The 13,555-nt window shown below is 38.6% G+C and overlaps 1 long non-coding RNA gene across 1 annotated transcript in view; it reads right to left on the bottom strand.

Moving 5' to 3' along the window:
• Nucleotides 1-13,224, bottom strand: part of LOC111096049 — a 114,590-nt gene extending 101,366 nt beyond the window's left edge. Inside the window, exons 1-2 of the long non-coding RNA XR_005360199.1 lie at nucleotides 12,853-13,224; nucleotides 11,187-11,952 (exon numbers count right to left, since the gene is read on the bottom strand). This is a non-coding gene — a long non-coding RNA (uncharacterized LOC111096049). The remainder of the gene's footprint in view (nucleotides 1-11,186; nucleotides 11,953-12,852) is intronic.
• Between the last annotated feature and the right edge of the window lie 331 nt (nucleotides 13,225-13,555).

Consider the following 13,555-nt stretch of genomic DNA (forward strand, 5'->3'; position numbering starts at 1 on the left):
TATTCTTTCAAAAAATCTCTCCCAGGATTAACATACTGTAACATTTTCTATGTTGCAACACTAAGGAAATTAATATCTAAATGCTTGATCCTAGCTGTATGTAGAGGGGAGACCAGGGAGTTCATTTATTTTAAGAACCCAGATCTAGATCCACACAATTCGACATTCACTTCTTCATTCAAAGGTCACTAAAATGCATACGTCAGACATCTGCTGCTTTCTTTAAAGAATGCTGAATTTTAAACCCAGTAAGTCTAAATGTAGCTCTAATATAATCTACAAATGACCTTACTAAGTCTTTCTACATCCCATAAAAGTATATTAATTGTATAATTTTATTTAAGTTCCCAACTTGCTGTGATGTATTAGCATATTAAAATTAACTCTGCAGGCTCTAATCATTTCACCTTCTGAGCCAAGTTACCAGGACAAATTTGATAAAATTATAGTACCCCCTTGTGGTGTTACCTTCATACCCTACTAGGACGTTTTGTAATATTATATTTTTTTAAATCTTCTTCCACTAAGACCAGTGGATAACTAATTAACCTCTTCTAAATTCTAATAAAATCATGGGAAAATTAAAAGGGCCATCACCAGATTGTGAGAACAGCTGAGACAGTATGGCATTTCGTCATAAAGTAAGAATATCTGGAACCATATATATTATTTTTAGTAAAAGGAAAATGCTTTAAGAAATATTTTCTATGGACTGATCCATGTAGCCAAATTAAAGCACAAAATTCTGAAATTATTCACTGGATTTTACTTTACCTTGAAGCAGATTCAAATAACCAAAGGGGAAAGGAGTGTTTTTGAATGGTAAACCAATGTAACTTCTGCACAAATCAGAAAGGAAAAGGAAAATTGGTAAAATTTAAATGCAAAGATTTTCCCCTCAAAATTCATCCAACTATTAGATCCAATATAACTGTGTAGTATTATCAGTGCTTCCAAATACTCTTTTAATTTTACTGAAGTTTATAGTATCATTTAGCAATATGAGTAAAACCTTTTACTCAAAGCTTTTACAAAGCTTTTCCTAACTTCATTTTTCCTTATTTTTACTTGCTTTCCTACCCTTCCCCCAAAAAATCCCTTACCTCATCTCCTGATTTCCTAATTAACTTCCATCTTATTCTAGAATGGGCTTTTGGCAAAAAGGCAAGGAATCATGGAATGACTGAATGTTTGAATGAATGAATGAGTGAATGGATGAATGAATGAATGGGAGACACAGGAAAATAAGACTACCCACAATATTTTGGCAAGCCCTAGAATAACCTCACTTAGGTCAGAGGAATTAATAAGCAATCCTGTGATCTCACTAGAAGAAAAAGGAAAAGAACCTATGAGTTAATACATTTAGGTCCACTGTCAACAAAATGGCAATTTCAAATTCATAGAATGTCCAAGTACCTTACTAAGTAACTAAGAATAAACCAGTACGTTTTTCAGATTAGTTGCACTTTGAGTTCAGCAGTGAAGCAGTTTTACTCTGGTTCAAGCCAATAAGCAATTCTAACTGATTTACAACGAAAATATCAAGAAGCTTTGTTTCAATTTAGTTCAGGTTCAGGTTCAATAAAATAATAGTTCTAGTGCAGTTCTGGGAATGTGGAAACATATTTACTAGTTTCTGATTCACATTTCATTGGCTTCCTAATTATAATTTAAAATAAAGAACATTGAATTGTACTCATTTAGGTATTCAGGCAACATTTTTGAAGTCCTTACTATGTTTCCGGGATTGTTGTGGATGTTGGAATACAAAAACGAATACAGCAAAATTCCTGCCTTAAAGAATAACCATAGTCCAGCTAGGACAATCAAGTGAACTGGTGTGGTAACACAGAGGAAAATGCAGTACCCTAAAAGCAATAATAAGAACTTAAAGGGGGACACCTGGGTGGCTCAGCAGTTGAGCATCTGCCTTTGGCTCAGGGCATGATCCAGGGGTCCCAGGATCAAGTCCCCCATCAGGCTCTCCACAGGGAGCCTGCTTCTCCCTCTGCCTATGTCTCTGCCTATCTGTCTCTCATGAATAAATAAATAAAATCTTTTTTTTAAAGTAGGGGGGGAACGTCTGGGTGGCTCAGTGGTTGAACATCTGCCTTTGGCTCAGGGCATGATCCCAGAGTCCTGGATCGAGTCCCACATTGGGCTTCCTGCATGGAGCCTGCTTTTCCCTCTGCCTGTGCCTCTGCCTCTCTCTCTCTCTCTCATAAATAAAATCTTTTTTTAAAAAAAAGAATTTCTTAAAGGGTACCCCACTTGGTTTGGAACATGTCTTGATGAGCCCCTAAGATCATGGGTGCACCAAAAGGCAACCTAAAATAACTACAAATGGTCTCTAAATCTCCTTCTAAAGTCAGCAGGTCTTGTTTTCCCTCTTCTGGGTTGACCCCCAATATGTAGTTGAGGGACTTAAATAGCAAGCTGAATAATACACAGAAAGCTGAATTGTTCTACATAACAGAAAACAGCAACTGAGAGTTCAAGGGTGCAGACAGGTGTGTAAGAGAGAGGACTGAACTGGCCCAGGGCCCACAAATTATATTCTATGTGAATGGCACTGTACAAGCCAACAGCCTTGCAGAGGGACTGGGCAGTGCTGGGCAGTAAAAGAATCCCCAAAGGCCAAGAGGAAATTTGAGCCAAGGGCAGAAAAGTCTAGAAGGGATTTTGGTAGTTTTTTGCCTCGGAGTATGACATAAACCCTTTTTCCACCTCCTCCCCAAAATCAACTTTTTTTTCTCAAGATTTTTATAAAGTGAACTTGAATTTTTACTATTGGTTTTTGTTTCCAAATAGAAGGTGATGGTGGCAGTTATTTGGGGTTTTTTTGTGGTGATGGCTTTCAGTTTGTAAGCCCAACACAGGGCTCAACTTTGCATCCTCTTGGGTCCAGAGTATACACTGATCCTGATGATGCTGGACCCAAAGGACAGGAGAGAAGTTGATATCAGAGTTACACAAAGTTATAATTTAAAAAGTAATAAAAGCTAAAACAGAGGTGCAGTGAGAGAATAGAGAAGGAAGCATGTGCTTTGCCTCGGGGAAACAGAAACATCACGGAGAAAGTGACTTCTGAACTGAGTCTTGAAGGATGAATAGCAGTTATCCAGAAGAAAAATGTGGAAAGGCATTCAACAGAGTCAACAATGTGAAGAAATCGGGAGCATTTGGGATCACCAGAAGCCAAGTGTGGCTGGAGAAAGGCATTCCTGTTCCATTCCATTCCATTCCATCAGCAGGTTTGTCCTGAGAGACTATGAGTGAAACCTGTCAGTTACACACCATTTAATGTTTGCAGAACACATGTCCCCATTTACCTACTACCCCATCTTTTTACTTTCTTTAACAAAACTTCTTGAGAAAGACTCGCTATCACTCTAGTGGATTGTGTTGTTTGTCCTTAGTGTTCCCTTCCCTCCCGTGGCTCTCTTGTGGATGGAGTCTAGTTCTCTATCCCATGTACTTTGGTCTTGGTCATGTGATCTGTTTCAAATGATGGATTGTAAACAGAAGGGACAGTGTGCCAGTTCTATAGCTGAGGCCTTAAGAGGAATCCTGTCTTTCTGCGCTCATTTAACCACAGGTCCCAGAATGAGGAGACACATTGATATGGGCTGAACTGTGTCTTCCGAAAAATCTTCCAAAAATATAAATCCCCAGATCTCAGGATATGACTATATTGAGATATGAGGTTTTTAAAGAGGTGATTAAGTTAAAGTGAAGCTGTTAAAGTGAGACCTAATCCAATATTACTGGTGTCCTTATAAAAAAAGAAAATCTGGACACACAAAGAGATACCAGGACTATTCCCATACATAGGTAAGACCACAGTGAGGACACAGTGAGACATGGCCATCTGCAGGCCAAGGAGAGGAGCCTCAGAAAAAATCAAACCTGCTGATACCTTGATCTTGGACTTACAGCTTTCCAGAACTGTGAGAAAATTAATTTCTGTTGCTTAGGCCAGAGTCTACAGCATTTTGTTAAGGTATCCATAGCAAATTAATACACATGTGGAATAGACCTAACTCAAGACCAAATTAATATGCATGTGGAACACACCTAACTACAAGACCTAACTTGTAGACCGAACCAGAGCCAAACCACAGATCCATGAGCAAGAAATAACGTTTATGGCAGTAAACCACTGACATCTTGGGGTTGCTTGTTATGCATTATTATTGTAGCAAAAACTGACCAATACACTTTCATTTCCTAATTCACAGTCATTTAGCTTTTGAATATGTTGTGAAGTGTTGCTGCCAAGTAACCTCATATGCTATTGGTTTGAAAGAGTTAATAAAAGAAGTAAATCGGGATCCCTGGGTGGCGCAGCGGTTTGGCGCCTGCCTTTGGCCCAGGGCGCGATCCTGGAGACCTGGGATCGAATCCCACATCGGGCTCCCGGTGCATGGAGCCTGCTTCTCCCTCTGCCTGTGTCTCTGCGCCTCTCTCTCTCTCTCTCTTTGTGACTATCATAAAGAAATAAAAATTTAAAAAAATAAAAAAATAAAAGAAGTAAATCAAAATAAAGAACGTCAACAATCTAAATGTACTTCATAATCTAAATACTAAATACTAACAGAGATAAATGCTAAATCTGACAGAGATAATTCCTTTGTCCTTATTTATTCTGATTTTCCTTCTCCTTGTCCTTGGAGACCATTTCATAGAATCATTAAGATTATAAATTCTAGAATTGGATTATCTAGGTTCAAACTCTTCTGGATTTATCATTTGCTAGCTTTTCAGTCTTTGGCAAATTACTGAATCTCTCTGTACTCAATTTTCCCATCTATGAAGTAAAAATATAATAATATCTACATAAGAGTTGTTCAGAAGATTAAATGCATGAATGAAAGAGCTTAAAGCAGCATCTTATACTTAGTACACTTTCAATCATATTCACTATAAGTATCACTTGTCTGACTACACTGAGGTTTATCTGCTGGCTCATGTTCCTCTGTCACCCTCTATCCAACTCCAAAATCTCTGCCATCCCCAAAACCCCCTTCCAGGGATCTATCTGTTCCAAGACTTTTTTCTTTCATTCTGCACATTCTCCCAAGGTGATCTTGTCCATTCCCATGACTTCTGCTATACCCACTCAAATCTCTATCTTTATTCAAGATCTCTTTCTGAACTCCAAAACCACACTTTTCTACTGCCTCCCAGACATCTTCAGGCTTTACCTTCAAGACTCCTGGAGAACCCCTATATTGGCTAGAGATGACCATCAGAGAGATTATGATCCCTCTAAAGAAAAATGAGACAGAATTGAATCCAAGTAAATATATTTAGGTCTCCTATAGCTCTATAAGATAATGTGTCTTAATAAGAACCTAAAGGCATGCTAAAGTCACAAGAAGTAATAATTAATATTAACATATTATAAATTATTAAGATCCTTTCTAACCAAGTTCTTTTCTAAACATTTTACACATATCAATTCACTTAATCTACATAGAATCACTGAATGGTAGGTACCATTATTACTCCTTTAGAATAAATGAGGAAATCAAGGCACAAGAAGCTTATATAACTTGTCTTACAGTGGAAATGGTATAATCTGAAATCAGGCAGGCAATGAGACTCCAGACTCTGCCATCTTCACCACTATATTTCATTTTCTCTAAGAAATAGGGCCTGAATAACTTCTCAGACACTAAAACAAACACAACTATTATTTTTTTATAGTAATGGCTAACATTTGGGGGGCCAGATACTCTTTCAAGTGAAATGCTTTTCACATATTAATTTGTTTGATCCCATAGGATGGCTGGGTGTCTCAGTGGTTGAGCATCTGCCTTTGGCTCAGGTCACGATCCTGGGGTCTTGGGATCAAGTCCTGCATGGGGAACCTGCTTCTCCCTCTGCCTATGTCTCTGCCTCTCTGTCTCTCATGAATAAATAAATAAGATCTTCAAAATAATAATAATTTGTTTGTTCCCTCAATAACCCTATAATGCAGGCCTTGGTATTGTACCCATTCTACATGTGAAGAAACCAAGACCCAGAGGAAGAGTAAGTAATTAACAGGCAGTTACACAGTAGTAAGTGGCAGAGAGAGGACCCAACCCTGGCAGTTTCATACCACTATCCATGATCTTAATGACTCTTGCCTCAAGAGATAAGCACTAAACTGTCTCTTGAATAACTGCTATCATTCCCTCTTCTGTGCCACACACCAGATTGCAGATGCCATTGAAAGACTTCTCAGTTCCAGTTTCCATGAGGCCCCACCTTTGGGGACAGACACAGCCTCTCTCTTCATCTCTCTCTGAGACTGCATGAGTCTTGTCACTGATTCTCTCCATGCAGCTCTGCTCCATCCCCTCTACACCAGCTTCCTCTTACTTGTGGTTTCAGTTCTAACACAACTTTAGCTTTCATCTGACTTTGGCTTGCCCTGGTGCTGACTCAGGCCTCTATCCCACATCACCCTTTAGCTCAATGCACCACAGATAACTGGCTACAGTCTCTGTCTCTGAGTCAGAATCCAGAGACAGAAAATTAGATTGGTCACTGTCCAGCCAGTGGAACAGCTGACTTTGATGAGGTGTCCATCTCAATTAGCTACACTGGAGGAGAAGCTAGATTCACGTGGTGGGTGAAATCAGAAATATTCAGCTTAGAAAAAAAGGAAACTTAAAAATATCTTAAACTAGAGACAAGCTATCACAGGAACAGACTTTTTACCTCCTCCCCGATTAAAGCTTTCCTTTAATCGTCAGAGCAGCAATCTCTGTATCACTAATGTGCTGAAGCAGACATAAGGAGGAAGGCTAGGAAGAGATTTCTGCCTAGGGAAGGTAGTGGCTTTAGGTGATCTCTAAGATCCATATGAATTTGTTGTTGTTGTTGTTTTTTTAAAATTTTTTTTTAAGATTTTATTTATTTATTCATGAGTGACACAGAGAGAGAGAGAGAGGTGGAGACACAAGCAGAGGGAGAAGCAGGCTCCATGCAGGGAGCCCGACTTGGGACTCGATCCCAGGTCTCCAGGATCACGCCTTGGGCCGAAGACAGGCACCAAACCACTGAGCCACCCAGGGATCCCAATCCCTATGAATTTGTGAAAAATTCAGGATTAGTTGAAAAAAGGTACCAAATGCACCTTAGATAAGCAGTTTAAATGTTCTCCAAAATACCAACTTTCACATTGTCTGTTGAATTTTCTCCACCCCATCAGGAAGTTGCACTTAGATGTGCAAAGGCATAAGAGGCAAAGGGAAACACTACATAACAGACGGAACTTCACCAACTCCACCCCTTCAGTGGTACCTGTCACACTAATGGCCGTGAGTCCTCCCCTAATAAAATAAAATAAAACTCCACCCACTAGAATTACAATTAAATAAGTTAATAGTTTCTGGACTCCTTACATGTCTCCTGTTATATGGACACTGCAATCACCAGTGACTGAATTCCAATCATTGAAGATTTATCTATTATTACCTGCCCTGCACAACAGTGTGAAGTGCTATACCTGACCATATGCAGGATACAAAGGTAAGAATCACACTGCCCCAAGTTTAGGGCCCACCATCCATGGAAGGAGGGAAACACATTCACAAATAATTCAAGAAAGAATACACAGTGGCAGTAGGACAGGAGGAAGGGAAAAGTTTATTCCACAGAAGTGTATGTAAGAATTTGGGAAACATTCTCCAAAGGTGATCTAGACCTTATAGAGTGCACAGGAGTTGGTGTAAGAGTACCCTACATGGACAGCATGAGCAAAGGAACACAGGACACTAGACACTCAGGAGGCAAGATATTAGGTGGCATATCTAGAGAACAGTGAACAGTCTGGCATGGCTAAAGGACAAGGGAATAGGGAGGAGAGACATAGAGGAGGAAAGACTACCTGCTGGGAATAGTAGAATATGTCTGAATATGTAAGCTGGGAGACGCTGACTTAAAAGATAATTCCCAATGAAAAAAGGCATCTATCGTCATCTATCAAGGCAACTGTACTAACCATCCAAGTTAAAAGGTGCTAATGAGCAATGATGTGCCCAATATTTTAACAACAGATTCTTAAAGTCAACGAGGAAGACCCTTAAAAGATCATAACCCTGCCTTCAAGAAATACCACACCTAACTCTCAAGGGAATGAAAATGAGTTATCCAGGTAAAGGCAATAGGTTGAACAAACCTTTGCTTGGCCAGAAGCAATGCCCTTGCTTGCCAGAAATGCCGCTCAAATAACTTCACCAGTCACACATGTGACCTGACCCTGAATAACGGTCTCTTTCGACACTCCCTTGCACAAGTAACAATAAAAATGTTGTCCCCATCAACTAGCACGTTTAATTCAGCGGCAGCACTTAAATCTGCCTCTCATTTTCCTACCACTTTCCTGAAATTCCAGAGGACGGGGTTATTGTTAAACAGCAGCAAGCATTATTCTCACAGCAGTGCACATTAATAATAATTCAGTGCAGTGTCATGGAAGCCTGTAGGCTCTTAACTGAATTTATTTGAAAAATAAAGTTTGTTTTTTTTTTCCCTGAAGATCTTTACTTAAGTCAGCATGGAACTCTTATAAAGATAACTACCAATAAGTCACAACTACCCAAGGAGCAGTCTTGTTATTTTTTTAATTCACTGCTCACCATGACAACATAATAAACACACCTTTAGAGGCTCATACATGCCCAACTCTTGAAAATGTCATAGTTCCTCCTTCATGGTGCTCCTAGGCATAAACTTTAACTCATTTTTCTGACTCTCTGAAATCCCACTAAAACACCAATTTTCAACGGCAAGCTACTACAAATAATTTTGTAGTAAGTTAGCAACAGAAGCCTTATTTCATAATCCATTAATAATTACTGAGCTCCTATTTTATTTAAAAAAATAGCAAACCATCAGGACAATATGGTTTCAACATCTGTTTTTTCAATTTTGTTTGGAGTTCTCTTAGATGTTCCTGTATCCTTTCATAAATGACTAATAGGAAAGATACAAGACTAATAGGAAACACAACTTTATGCAACTTCGTTGACGGTTGGTTTCAGTTAACAGCTGGTCTTTAAACTACCCAACATAAAAGCATACATTTTAGGGAAAAAAAACTGACCCCAAAACTGCTTCATAAAATAAAGCATTTCATTTTTCAAAGCTTGAGGATTATTTGAGAGGCTATAGTACTAAAAAGTCCCCAGAGTTGGTTTTTTTTTTAAGAGAGAAAGTTAAAAGTTTCCACCTTTAAATATCAGAGACTAGAGATTTTACAATACAATAAGTGTCAGAAATAAAATGCAATTCCCTTCAAAGCCATATAAAAGAGTAAGCCTCAGTAAAAAGTTTTTCCTTCCAACAGTGGAGTGTGGACCTAAAATCATAGCAAATAATTATGATGGTCTTTCTGCAATGGTGCCCAGACATCCAAATTAGCCAAAGCTTCAGGCTTCCATATGCTCAGGTTTGTAACAATGTTTTCTGTGCTACCCAACAGCTGCTCCCTTTTGGTTAAGGAAATACTATACAAGAAGCACGCCATGAATTGAAGTGTTCAATTTCCCACCATCCTCCAGACAGATGTGGTCCTTTCCCAAGTGTACATGATACAACATAAGTACATAAAAGATGCAATTCTTTATTCAAATGACTGTTTTTTGTCCCCCCTGCTCTATCCCATATCATCTGGACCGATAAATTTGTTTTGGGGGTGGGGGGCAGATAACTTCACTCTGAGAAAATGTTAGGTGGATTCAAGAAGAATGACTAATGGTCAGTATCTCTCAGAAAATAAAACACCATCTCTCACTGGAAGCTTCTGTTGGGCTCATCTCTCTCTATGAAGCCTGCCAGGTCCTCACATACCAGAGGTGGTTTGCTTTCCTTCCAACTGGGATAATGGGCTTTTCAGCACTTTTGCCAAATTACTGACAGAAGGACTTATTTCCTCTTCCAATGAAAAGAAACTGATAGTGACAGAAGCAAGAGAATAACTTTAACCACTACATTACATGTCGCAAAAAACAGACAGATAAATAGAACCCCCACATAATTCCATTCTAAATTTCTCCCCAGCTAACAGTCTGTAAGTATGCCAAACCAGTCACAAAAGAACCTAACCTGATTTTTTTCCTGGATTTTTCATGTCTTCTACCTTACTACTATCTTTTGAAAATATTATTTTTCACTAATACATGAATAAGGATCATAGTTAGTGATTGCAAAATTGGAAAATGCCAGGAGATTTTATTTGAGTGTCCCTGTCTTTTCCAGAGACTAAATTAACTACATAACCTGCTCTGTTAGGAATAGCATTCATCGGGTGGCCCCGGTGGCTCAGAGATTTGGTGCCACCTTTGGCCCAGGGCGTGATCCTGGAGACCTGGGATTGAGTCCCACATGGGCTCCCTGCATGGGGCCTGCTTCTCCCTCTGCCTGTGTCTCTGCCTCTCTGTGTGTCTCTCATGAATAAACAAATAAAATCTTAAAAAAAAAAAGGAATAATATTCATGATATAACATTTGTGTTCATTTTCCCCTAAGTATAAATACTTTCACTGTCTCTGGTTCCAAATCATTGACCTTTTCCCTGATAATCTTTGTGCCTAATACATTGTCATGCACAGGTGAGTGCTTAATAAATACTATTGGATGATGGATGTACTCAATTATAAAATACTCAAAAATGCTCCTTTTTGTAAGTTTCCCAAACAGCAAAACTATTATAGCCTCTATGTCCAGCTTAGCTCAAAGTCTGATGAACTCATTTCAAAAACTCAAAAATGAAAAAAAAAACAAAACAAACAAAAAAAAAACTCAAAAATGTGTAATCAATGTTCAGAGACATTTTAAAAGTGTCTCTGAGTATCACACCTGCTTGCCTAGAACACCAAACACAAAATCGAAATCAAATACAAAGTAAATTGAAAATATGTGTACCGGAACTGTTCTGCTTTCCAGCATCAAAATTCAGATGAAGTCTTCTTTGATACAACTAGGCAACTGAGATTCAAAATCCAAATTTTTATGCTCTTTGCTAAACAAACCCCACACTATTAACATTCCCATCTACTCCCTTCTGAAATGAAAGAAAGCACACACACGTACAAAGTACTGTTCAAAGTAAACTGAGAGTTAATACTACAAATATGTTGGCAGCTAACTACTGTGTGTTGAAAGTAAATATGTAGCACCACTCACAGCCAGGTGTTCCAGGTGTATCATCAGTGTTTTCATGTTAACAATTTATCATTGAGTGTAGATGAGGTGGTACCAAGTTGCCACCAGAGAAGCCTGGCGTGCCCAAGTCTAGAGAATAGGGAACAGAGAATGTGTCTTGGTTATAGAACAAAAGAATTCGTTTTTATCACTTGCCTTTACCGCTGGAGAAAATGGCTCCTGGTGCGCTGAACTCCATGATAAATGCGCCCCCTCTAGTTCTTTATTGCCTCTGTAAATCACAGGACTGACAGCAGTTAATAAGAAAAGCTTTTGAGTGGTTTTGAAGTTTTGCTTTGTACAAATAAAGTCTCATATTAAAGATTTTGCTAGTCCTCAAGGTGTAGAAAAAGCAACACGGGTAGAACTTTTATACTTTTAACTGTTTGTCTCCTCTTTCTAATTTTCAAAACCAAAAGAAATAAAACCTTTCAGACATGAACCTTGGCAAAATAAAAGAAGATCATAGCTGAAATGGCTTCGTACACTTAGAGTTGCTGATGAGTTGCTACTGAAATTACAATCTCTTCTAGTTTTTAGAAGCTGAGTATTCAGATAAATACCAGAAAAGGTATGTGGTGGAAAGAAGGTTGTTACAGTAGATTTATTATTACGTTTCTAACCATAATTGTATGCTTTACCTCTTTTAGCCAAAGCAAATTTCAGTTCGGTGTCAAGAAAGAGAACTCTAAATTCCACTGAATCGATCAGCTGCCAGTTCAATCATAGGTCCTGGGATCCCGAAATTCTAAAATCATATTTCAGAATATAATTGACACTAAAAGGAATAACAAAGCTACCTCATTGAGTAGCCTTTTTCTCTAAGGAGCTTAAAATACTTTGCCACAACAGCCTTACAAAATCCTAAAGGGCAGGTTTTATTAGTTGTACTTTCTTGCAAAGGAAGCTAAGGCACAAAAAGCTAGAAATCCCCTTTCCTGATTATTGCTAAGTTCTCCATAGAGCTAAAACAGGACTGGCTAGAGCTGGTGTTCTTCTCATAAGACCTCACTTATTCTACAGTGCACAAAATAAGAATTTTGAATGCATTTTCCTCTGACAATATTTCCACAGTAAAGAAGGGTTAGTAATCCATATAAATTGGCTGAATGACTATCTGTAAACCAGAAACTGTCCAGTTTACAATCTGGAGTTCAACTTCACTTTGACCCAAGCAATAAGGGCAAATAAAAATTGGACTTTCACAATATTTAGTTGAGGCAGTTTGCAGCTTGGTAGGCATAAAGTTAAAAGGGGACTAGCTAATTTTAATGTATGCTTTTTAGAGCATTCTGATTAAGTACACATCTCATAGCAGTGTATATCCAGGACCCAGTTTTACCATTAGGATTTGATTTACTAACATTTTACTGAAACAAAATTGAACGAATGTTCCAGAGGTTTTATTTCCCTTCTGTGGTTTGCTTTATCCTAGTCTCTCTCTCTAGCCAATTCTTTCCAAAGTAAATTTTCTTAACCCTTTGTCCTAAGTGAATGGGAATAAAGAATCCATATTCTTCTGACTGGAGATTTCCAATCGGCAGGTCACCCTGGGTGTCATCGGGCAGTCAGCACAGAGATCTTTAATAGCTCAGATTTGGTCATCAGTCCTTGAACCACTGGAGGCAGAAAAAAGACATGTCATTACCTCTCCATTGTACATCTACTACACTGTCATCTCTCTCTTCTTCCAGAGATTATTCCAGGAGGCCCAGAACACACATGCTACAGACGTCTATGAAATACTGAGGCATTTCTCTGGAATCCAGATTCTGTCTGGATTATTATGATGAATTTCCTTGAATCTCCACTTGGGTTCACCAGTAGATATCTGGACAAAGCCCCTGAAGATAAAGGATTCATGTCAAGGAAGTCAGATTATCCAAATGTCATAGAGATGTAGTCAAATGAAAGTATCTGAGAGAGCATTCCTATCAATTTATACCACACATGACATTTAAGAAACTACTAGAATGGGCACTAACATTCATAATATTAACCAGATTTCCCAAAGTTTAGAACATTAAGACCATGCCAGGCAATTTCAGAAGGCAGTGGACCATAGTCCAAAGGGCCAAAGACTCCAGCACTGGACAGAGCTAGATACAAACCTAAGCTCAGCCACTTTCCAGCTATGTGACCTTGAAAATTAATGTATCTGAGAGTTCCTTTAAATACATTTCATAAGACTGATATGAAAAAGTTTATACTTATAAGGTGTTCCACAGAGAAGACACCCAGTGAATCACTCACTGATTTATTCAATACCTGTGTGCCAGGGAGAGAGCTTTGCATACGTTATTTCATTTAATCTCCACACAAGTGTATGCATGGCCCTTATGTAAAAGAGA

This window comes from Canis lupus, chromosome 5 (genome assembly GCF_011100685.1).
Source record: "Canis lupus familiaris isolate Mischka breed German Shepherd chromosome 5, alternate assembly UU_Cfam_GSD_1.0, whole genome shotgun sequence".
In the NCBI taxonomy this organism is placed as follows: domain Eukaryota; kingdom Metazoa; phylum Chordata; class Mammalia; order Carnivora; family Canidae; genus Canis; species Canis lupus.